The 9,561-nt window shown below is 39.9% G+C and overlaps 1 long non-coding RNA gene across 1 annotated transcript; it reads left to right on the forward strand.

Moving 5' to 3' along the window:
- Positions 1-760: 760 nt before the first annotated feature.
- Positions 761-2,796, forward strand: LOC142055742 (uncharacterized). Its single transcript, XR_012660024.1, has 3 exons — positions 761-1,147; positions 1,649-1,845; positions 1,941-2,796. It is a non-coding gene; the product is annotated as an uncharacterized LOC142055742 (long non-coding RNA).
- Positions 2,797-9,561: the final 6,765 nt, after the last annotated feature.

The following is a 9,561-nucleotide window of genomic DNA, read 5'->3' on the forward strand; positions in this document are numbered from 1 at the left end:
CTAGAAATAACTGAAGTGTCCAGCCTGGATCAAAGAAACCTTTCCATCAAAAACATTGTCAAAACTGAGATTTTTTTAAAAGCTTTTGGCTCTGATGAAAGCGGAATGATGAAATTGGTGTGTATTTGATGGGAAGTGTTCCAGCCAGCTCTAATAAGGAGTACTACTCAGTATTTTAATGACAACCTTCAATAGCAAAACTCTATTTTGGCTCCTTTATGTTCCTACCACTGTACTACCTGGGCAATCTCCCAGTCTTTAATGTATTTTTTCCTCACAGTATACCTGGAAAATGCTATTGTCCCCACTTTACAGATGAGAAATGGAAGCACAGGAAGGTGAGGAAACTTACTAAAGATCTTACAGTAAAGTTTGCAATGGACAAAAAAACAATTCCCCTTGTCCAAAATTGTAAGCTAGTGTCATGACTTGGTGTACCTAGTGCTATTTTTCTCTTATATGACCCTGATCTGCTCTGTCCAAATCTCAAGAGTATGCATAATCTGACAGATCATTTGTCTTATACATAAGAAATGTAAAAGGCAGACCATTTGTACCTGAGATATGTGGGGTATTCTGTCAGTTGTTGGGCTGTCCTGAAAGAGTTGCTATTTATTTACAAAAAAACAGTAAGAAAAAACCTCCTTTTATCTTTGTGTTTCTTTCTTCCTGCTCCCTAATTCCACCCCATATTTTTGGGTCTTTGCATACTGCAGATGCTATGTGTAAACTCCCACTTCCATTTTCTGTGAAGCTTTTAGCAGGTGGGAAAGTCTCTCCATAAAGGATGAAAATGACAGAGGCAGCCAGACAACATTAGGTTCACTGGAGAAAAATATCACAGTTTCTTTCAGGAAGCAGGGGAAACAGCAGAAACTAAACCTAATTAGAAAAGAAGATCATATTTGCTTATGTTGTTTGAAATCCATGAATGCTTGATTTAATACCCTTGCCTGAGATGGCAGACCAGCAGCCTTTTATAAGTGAGGGCGCTGATATTTTCTGCTAGTCCTCAGTTTAAAAACAGGGACAGGATTTCAAAGGGAGAAAGATAAATACAATTTTCTGGTGAGAAACACAGTCAATTATTCAGAAGACATTGAGGATGCAGGAAAAGAGCTGCAACAGGCCAAGCGTGAATTGTCAGGTATGATTTTATTCTTGAAATAAAATGTAAAAATGATGGTGTGGTGTTATGTGTGTTCCCATGTTCTTTGTTTATATGAACTCCTCTGTAATTTTGTAAGTAGAATTAATGACATTTTCCACTTTCTTGTTTGTTCTCTGGCCTGCAGATGACACAAAATGATCAGTGTATGGTTTTGTGGTTTGCTTTTGCTTTCTGTCGTACCTTGTGCTTGAGTATACATGACTAGATATCATTATTTGCATTGGTCCCTTCCAGCCTGAGAGTTTTCCCATGACCCTGTGATGATCTGGTGATCTTAGGGTCATAAGGGAAGAAAATTTCTTTGAGGACTTGCATCCCCTTGCTTCTTCTCCAGCGCCCAAAGAGCTGCTGGTTTTGTGCAGGCATGGGGAGTGCTGGGAGATCATGTTTTTTGGTACTGATGTAAAGAAGGTATACATTGGAGTTGTCCATATATTGTTGGAAACCTAGTTCATTTCTTACCATCTCCTCCCACAGGTTCAGATGAAGTTTGGATAGCTTGGAGGAACATATTCTTCTGTGGGTTTTTGGAAATGGAGCTACAACGTCTGCAGTCAATGCCTTGAGCCACAGAACAGTACTTCTTTTTAGCTGCAGGGAGAAACTGTATCTTTTACATTAGTACTATGTTGGAGTGAGGCTATGAGCTTACACAAGCAGGTGATAGTCTGGAGGTATGAAATCATAATTACATGACATACAATCATACCTATGTATGATAGGCAAGTGTTAAATGCAGATGTAATTCCTATATCTACTTTTATTACAGGAAATCTTTGCCTCTTCCTTTTTCTTAAACCCTGGGAGTATTTTATTTTAAGTATCTGATAGCAGTGAGGAAACTGAAACTAATTCATGGCCTAAGAACATCCTTCATTGCTTCTTGCTTCTTGTCAGAAAAACAATTCCCTGCCACTGGAAGCTTGCACCAGGAATTTCCCTGCAGGCCAAGTTTCCACCGCCTTGGAACATCAAAATGCTGAACTTGCAGTCTGTAGAGAGAAGTTTCTTCCCGGAGAATGTGAAAGTCATCTTGAAGTGGTTTTTGCCTTTTTTTTTTTTTTAAAATCTGTATGTATAATATAATATGCACCTTTCTCCTTGCTTCTCCTTTATGCTGCAATTGCCTCTAAAAAGGTTTTGATGCACTTCCTTGTTGCGTACACAGCAGCTTCAGTGTGTGTATGGCTCAGCTGGGGGTAACTGTGGCCAAATAATGTTTGTAAATATTCCTGTCAATAAAGCTTACTGCCCTTTGGCATCTTATTTGTGTGTCTGTACAACTCTGGGGAGTGAGATTTTATTCATGAGTATATTTGAAAGCAGGAGTATCAGGAAAACCAAGTGACTTGTTACAGAAATGTTTGCACAAAAATGTTCTCTCAGGATAATCTTTTAAAAGCTCTTTCTATTTTGTTGGTATAATGTTCACTAAATATAGGCTGAGCTTTTGCAAAACATTTCAGAGCAGAAAAATGGGATTCTTCTTTTTTTACAGTGTGCAGGTCACCCAGTTCTGGAACAGAAATTGTCCTGCATGATTCACAGGGGCAGTCACAAATAACGGGTGCTCATTCACCAGTTTGTGAATAAACCCCAGGCGAAAATGTAGTCATACACTCATTAAACAGTACAAAAAATATCACAGCATAGCTACAGATAATTTACTTCTGAACTTTTCAGATAATTAATTTGTAAAAATTAATTTCATTAGCTTTGGTCTGTGTGCTAACTATCCATCATTAAAACTTCAGTGTTTTGTTTTGTTGTGGATTATTTTTGTAGATTGCCATTAAAATCATCTATAATCCATTGTTTAGCCAAATCAATTATCTGTTATCACTGATCCATTGCCTAACCAGATGACTTCCATTCCCTAAACCATAGCTTATTTAGCTGTGAGTTTCTCTTGAAAAAAATCTGATGGATAAATTGCAAATTGGGGCCATAATCCTTTAATGTAAGTTGTGATAGATTTTCTGTCTGCAGAATGACTTTTTACTGAATTCTTCTATTAGAAATGCTTGTGGCTGTATTTAAGTAGAAGTAGGAAAACTCTTTTCAAATGGCAGTCAAAATTCCAGAGAACTTCTTAACCCTAGACACAGTTAGATCCAAATTTTTCCTTGAAATTATTTTTTTAATTGAATGCTAAGTGGTTTTCAATGAAAAATGTCCGCTTCCAATGAAAGTAAAATACGTTAGTGAAATACAAGATGTCCCAAATTGCAGTATTAAATTTATATGTTAAAATGATTTTTTATTGAAAATATGATTTCCAGGTTCCTTAAGAAACATAATATGAAAACTAAGAAAAAAAACTGTTTCTCTGGGAAAGAAAAAGATTTTTTTTTTCTGTTAAGCTTCTTTAAGGAGTATAGATTTATTTCAAGTCCTCATTTTGCAGAGGCTCTTGCTGCTTTTATAGATGCCCCCTCTACAATTGGGAAGTGCTGTGTTCTTCTAAAAAGCTTTTGAAAATTTCTCAGAAAAGATTTCCTGGAAGGTTTGCTACTTGGTACAAAACACTTCAGGACTGCAGTTGTGAAACAAACAAACAAAAATGATGAAACTCTGGTTTCTAGTTTCAAAATGAACTAAATTGACATTTCCCTACCTAACCATTTTGTTATGATGATGCAGTCAGTGCCCCTAAAGTTACATTTCACTGTTTACCTGAAATATCAGGAAACATGTAAATGTGTGGCAGTGTGAGATTTTCCTCCTGCTTTCTAAACCCCGCCATCCTTTTGTAACTCCATAATTCAAGTTTAGTGTTGCGATAGTGCCAGAATGCAGTGTGACAATTACAAATGGCTCCCTGTCTGTGGCACTTGCTGCTGTATGGGGGAGGTTGGGAAGGACCCCTAACTCAAAAAGACGTTTCATGTCATGTTTTCTGGCAGTCATCAAGGACATGCCTTTCACGGGGAGCTCCTGAGTAATTCCCAGGACCCAAGTCTCACTGCACTTGTAGTGTTTGTGAGAGGGTTTGCTAGGGGATGAAGAAAGAGGAGGGTTTCCACGATGAGAATGCAGGCAAGGAGAAGGCTTTCACATAACTGTCACGGCCTTGGTCTAATGTGACATTTTGCCTTCCCATGGAAGGGCCAGGCAGCTTTGTTAGAGGGACCCTGGGAACTAGCACTTCCCACATTTTTAAGTCCCCTGGGTCTTTATCTGCTGCTGCAGCTCCATCCCTCTCTCCCTCCCAGCCAAAATGCAAGAAGACAGTGTCTCTGGCCCTCTTGAGAGGGAGGGAAAGGGGCGGGAGGAGCATCGATAGCTCCCTGCCAAGTCAGGGAGATGGCCAGGGCTCATGCTCTGGTTCCCAGGCAGGAGGGGAGCGAACCACGTTCTCACACACATCGCTCTTGCAGAGGGGTGGGTGGAGGATTGCTGAGAGGCCAGTCCCTTCCTACAAGCCAAGAGGGTCACGAACCCAACATGACTCTCCTAGAAAAAGAATTATTAAAAAGAAGCTGGGGAAAAGCCTTCCTAGCTTTGAATTTGGCCTGCAGAACAGAAAATAGCATTATTGCTGGATCAGAAGCAAGTATGAAATCCTGGAAAACACTCATAAACATGACATATTTTTATTAAAAGTTTTAGTTTCCAGTAAAGCTTTCATGATCCAGATCTCCATTACCATATGACAGTGTAAATGTAGTGGAAGCCGTGACTATCATTTGAACAGAATAAATCAAGTAGATAAATACTCACTGATATTGTCTAATTAATCAACTTATTTGATGTAATGTGCAATATATTCCTCAGACTTGATGCACATCTCACTCAAAACCAGAGGTGGCTGTGCTGCATAGTATGTCTTCTGGCACAATTTTTCTGCAAAGTTCCAGTGTCATTTCCCAGCTGTGACTGGACAAAATTCCACAAAATTTGAGGCACTCGAGAGAGCACAGCAGTATCATGGTACCCATTTTACAGATGGGGAAACTGAGACATAAGCCGGTGAAGGAACTTCTCCTAGGTAGTTTGGAAGGTCAGAGACAGCAACCTGTATAATACTGAAGGTCCCTTAGTTTTATTCTTTGCCTTGTGTTAAAAGACCCTCAGAAAAAACTGCTTGATTAGAAAAGTGCTTAGCACTCAGCTCCTAAGATTAGAATGGTTTTTTGCTGCATGATTTTCTTAAAGTAAAAAGAAGATGATTGATTGAAATTAAGAAGGATTATATATTAACTCAGCTGGGAGACTTATTACATGAGAATGGAGATCTTACAGAGGCTTCTCTATTTATTATGTTAATTTGCATGCCACCTATCCTATGGGCCCCCTGCTTCTCTCATCCTACTTGGTGAGCTCCATCAGGAAGGTGAATTGTGAAAATGATGGAGGCAGGGCTCAAACCCGTGTGCTAGGCTGTGCTAGACCTAAACCTGAAATGTTTTCATTCAACAAAGAGAATTTTTTTTGTTTGGAAGATACCCCTTCTAAAGTAAAGCAAAGGGAGGCAGTGGTGAGGTGGGAAAGCTGATCAGCTCTAAGATGAATCATCTTACATGGGTAGGTAAAATATTGGTGATTTCAGTGTCCCCACACCCACAGGAACAAATGGTTAGCAATTCTTGCAGAAGGAAAGAAAACTGAAACAAATTCCTGCAATGATGTCTTGGATTATGAGTGAGTTTGCACCATATCTTATTGAGCTAGGTGAGTCCTGTGGAATGCCTAGTTGCCTGGTCTGTCTGTCAAGTGTCCATCTTTCATTTAGGCTCTTTGTTATAATGTCAAAATGCCTCTTGTGTAGATAGGCTGAGTGGGAGAGATTACTAGCATGGGCACAACACTGCACTGGATAACAACAGTTTTCATCGCCAGCTAGGATGTCTGCATGGGAAAGGGCTAGACTGTGCCAGCTGAATGCCATGACCACAGCATCAGGTGTCTCTGCGTTGTGCTGTTGCATGGTGGAGATGCATGATGGATATGAGGTCAACAAGCACCAGTGAAATTCCTTAAATCATGCTGATTCCTGGAAAGACAATGACAAAACTATTGACTTCAAGAGAAACAAATTCAGACCATAGGTCAGGTTCACAGAGAGTCCTGTGACAGAGCTGGAACAGAAACTCTCAGATTTCTGTTATTACTTTAATTAAAAAAAAAAAATCTTTCTTCCTTTTATGAACTGAAGCTCCTCCCCTTCCAACACTTTTTTGTGTTTTTCCCCTGAAGTACTTGGGACAGTTTATTTATGGTCCAATTTACCTGAGTAGTTTGAATACTTGCCCATTTCCCAGGAAAATTTTCTACCTTCAAGTGATCCACATTATAAACTGCAGCTATAACAAGGACCTTCTAGGGGAAGAGGGAAGGTAGGAGGGGATGAGGTTGTTCATTTCTGTAGAACAACTGAGTGAAACCATAGTTTTTATTGCACTTCATTTTCATCCCTTCCCTTTCTATGGCCTCTGCCTCCTTACTTCTATAAACTGGACCATTATTGTCCTAAACCTTTAAATTGTCCTTTTAACTGGAGCTGCTTTTCTCTCCAGCCTGCACAGGATTCTCATCGAATCCAGTTTGTAAGCATTCCTGGGGCACTCTGAGGACAAGTGACTATATGTTTGGAAATACATTATAAAATATTTTATTTCCTATAGCTTAATGGAAACTTAGGATGGTGTCCTAAGAAGAATTTATTTGACAGAGTTTTTTTGCCACAGACAGCAATGTGTTGAGCATCAGCCTAGAGTGTACTTTGGATTGCACGAGGCTTTATTTGCTAAGCACTGCAGAATATAAGAACAGGATGGGCTGGATGTGAAACAAATGCATTCTTCACGTGAGCATATTGGACACGTCTGCTGCTGTGAAACTGTGGTTTGATGTGACCGTGCTTTTACAGGGCAGTTCTGACAATGCGCTGACTAAGGACCAGCTAGAGCAGGCATTGGTGTCAGCCAGGGATGTAGCTGTTTAGCTCAGAAAGCATGAGGATCCCATTTCAGGAGTGATTCTGGAACCTGCAGGCAATGTTCCATCCCATGAAAGGTTGCAGGGGGAAGACGAAATCATGAGGCTCCAAAGACAATAACGTCTTGTTTTCTGCAATGAGTCACCATCCTTTTTGCGTGTTGCAGATTTTTTTACAGATGGCAATAAACTTACATTCTGGCACGTTTAAAGCATCCAAACAGCATCACGGTTGCTTAGGCATTGTACTTGGATCATGTCAGGAATTTTCATATTAAATGGCTTGTCACTAGAAAAATGCTGATACCTTGATGCAAAGTGTTTTGTGAAAGAATATGAATGCTGTGAGCAACTGCCAAGGCACAGAAAGCCTTTAATAGAAATTCACCTGCTGAGCAGGTTCCTTGTTACTTGATCTGCTGCACTGCTAAGAGAAGATCCATAAAGAGAACTCTTAACTTGAACGCTTATTCTTACTGCTTTGAGATGCTCTTGCTGGAAGACAGAATTGGTCCAAAAGGCTAACTGTAACCTTGTAACCGAAGGGTTAGAGAAACAAGTATATTTTTTAACCTAATATTTTAACATCTGACAATGGATAACAGTTTAATATACATTGGCATAAACGGCTTTCAGTAACATATAAAATGGACTAGTGAAAAATGGCATCTGTGAAGTATTAAGTAGAAGTATTGCTAAATTAAACTCTAATATTTACCTATATGCATCTAATGGTATGACATCAGTGAAGATTTGTTGAACTTCCTGGCCCTAAGTGATTTCTGAACACTTTGTTACTATGTTTGTCCAAGTTTATTGCTCTTCTGCCTTTCTCCACATGAATATTTCCTTGTTTGATAACAATCTTGGGATGCCTAAGATTGTGACCGCTGTCTCCAGTAAGGACATTCAGTTTTCATGTGCTTCTGGGTGAGAACCCAATCTACTTTATTTGCTCTTCAAAGACCCTAAATATCCTGAACCTGAGCATTTGGACTGCCGTTCACAGCTGAAATTGCTGTATTTTAAATATACAGGGCTTAACCTATAAGGTTGTGCCATGACTTGCACCTATTGGACTGTATTGAGCAACTGCTTTTAAACTTGGAATCACACAACAATTAATTTGCCATTTCTTAAAAAACCTTTTTGTTCCAGTGTTTTCAAGACTCTGTGTGTCTTTTTTTTGTTTTTCTACCTGAAACTCATGCCTGCTGCTTGTTAAGTATATGTGCTTGAGCTGTCACAGAAAGTCAAACTTAGAGAGCCCTGGCTGCTCTGGAAAAAACAGTAATTCAACTAGGGACATGAAGAGTTCTCCCCTGAAACATGAGAGCTCAGATGTCTCCTGTTATCAGCTTATCAAGCTCAGAGGAATCTATTGTCTTCACTAATTCATCCAGGTTTGTATTGCAGTAGGTGTACTTTCAGTAACAAAGTTAACCCCTTCTGAAGGTTTTCCTGCTCATTTCTAATAAACCTGTATAGAAAGAAGCATTAAAATTTATATTTTCCATATTTTTCTTTAATCAAAATTTTACAAGGGACACTTATCAGTGGTCATAACAGTTTATGATGATACATTTCCTTTTATTGTGGAAACATTTACATTATATTGGGGCTTTATAACGTACTTGAAAAAAAGGTACGTTGTAATAGTGAGCCACAGGAAAGTGGTGCAACCTCTAAGAGAGCTTGTCTAGAGAAATCCAAGCAGATCTCAGTAGGGGCTGTTGTGGTGCTTTCTACACCTTGCCTCTTCCTCTCTCAGTCTGTTCCTGTTCCCCCTCCCTCACACCTGTCTGGCAATTGTCTGACAGTACAGCATTTTGGTTCAGACAACTAAATAGGTATAAAACTGTTCGCAATCTTGGCAGGTAGACTTTTGTGGCTTTAGTGCCCATTGGATGTCTCAGTGAGAGCCAGAGCAGGCACAAGGGGCAGGGCAGGAATGTGTGGCAGAAGGAGGGAAAAGGCAGGAAAGGTTTACCATGGTTTATCTACAGAGGTTTGGGACAATTGGCCTAGCTTGTAGTCTGCTCTTAATGACCTCTTTCCTGTGGTCCACTTGGCACTGCACTACCAGTCAGATTTGGGGCAGCCAGGCCTCCAGCTACCAGGTTTCCCAGGAGACTCCATGATCCGTTTGCCATCCACTGAGGTTTGAGGTCCATACACTGCTTAGACAACAAACTCAGGTAATTCCCTATCACACCAAGAAAAGATGACAGTGGTGCTCAGCACCAGTTGAACTCACTCATCAACCCCCCCACACTCTGCTGGCTCTTGAGCAGTATCTGGGAAAAAGAGCTATCAAGAAGGGCCTGCAGGACCCCTCCTTTAGCACCAAGTTTTATTTCAGCCTCCAACTATGTCTATACTAGCTAACTAAACAGGACTGTGGTGCAGACCCAAACACTACTACAGTTTTCCAAACTGTTGAATTTCTT

The sequence above is a fragment of the Phalacrocorax aristotelis genome, chromosome 3, assembly GCF_949628215.1.
Source record: "Phalacrocorax aristotelis chromosome 3, bGulAri2.1, whole genome shotgun sequence".
Taxonomy (NCBI): Eukaryota; Metazoa; Chordata; class Aves; order Suliformes; family Phalacrocoracidae; genus Phalacrocorax; species Phalacrocorax aristotelis.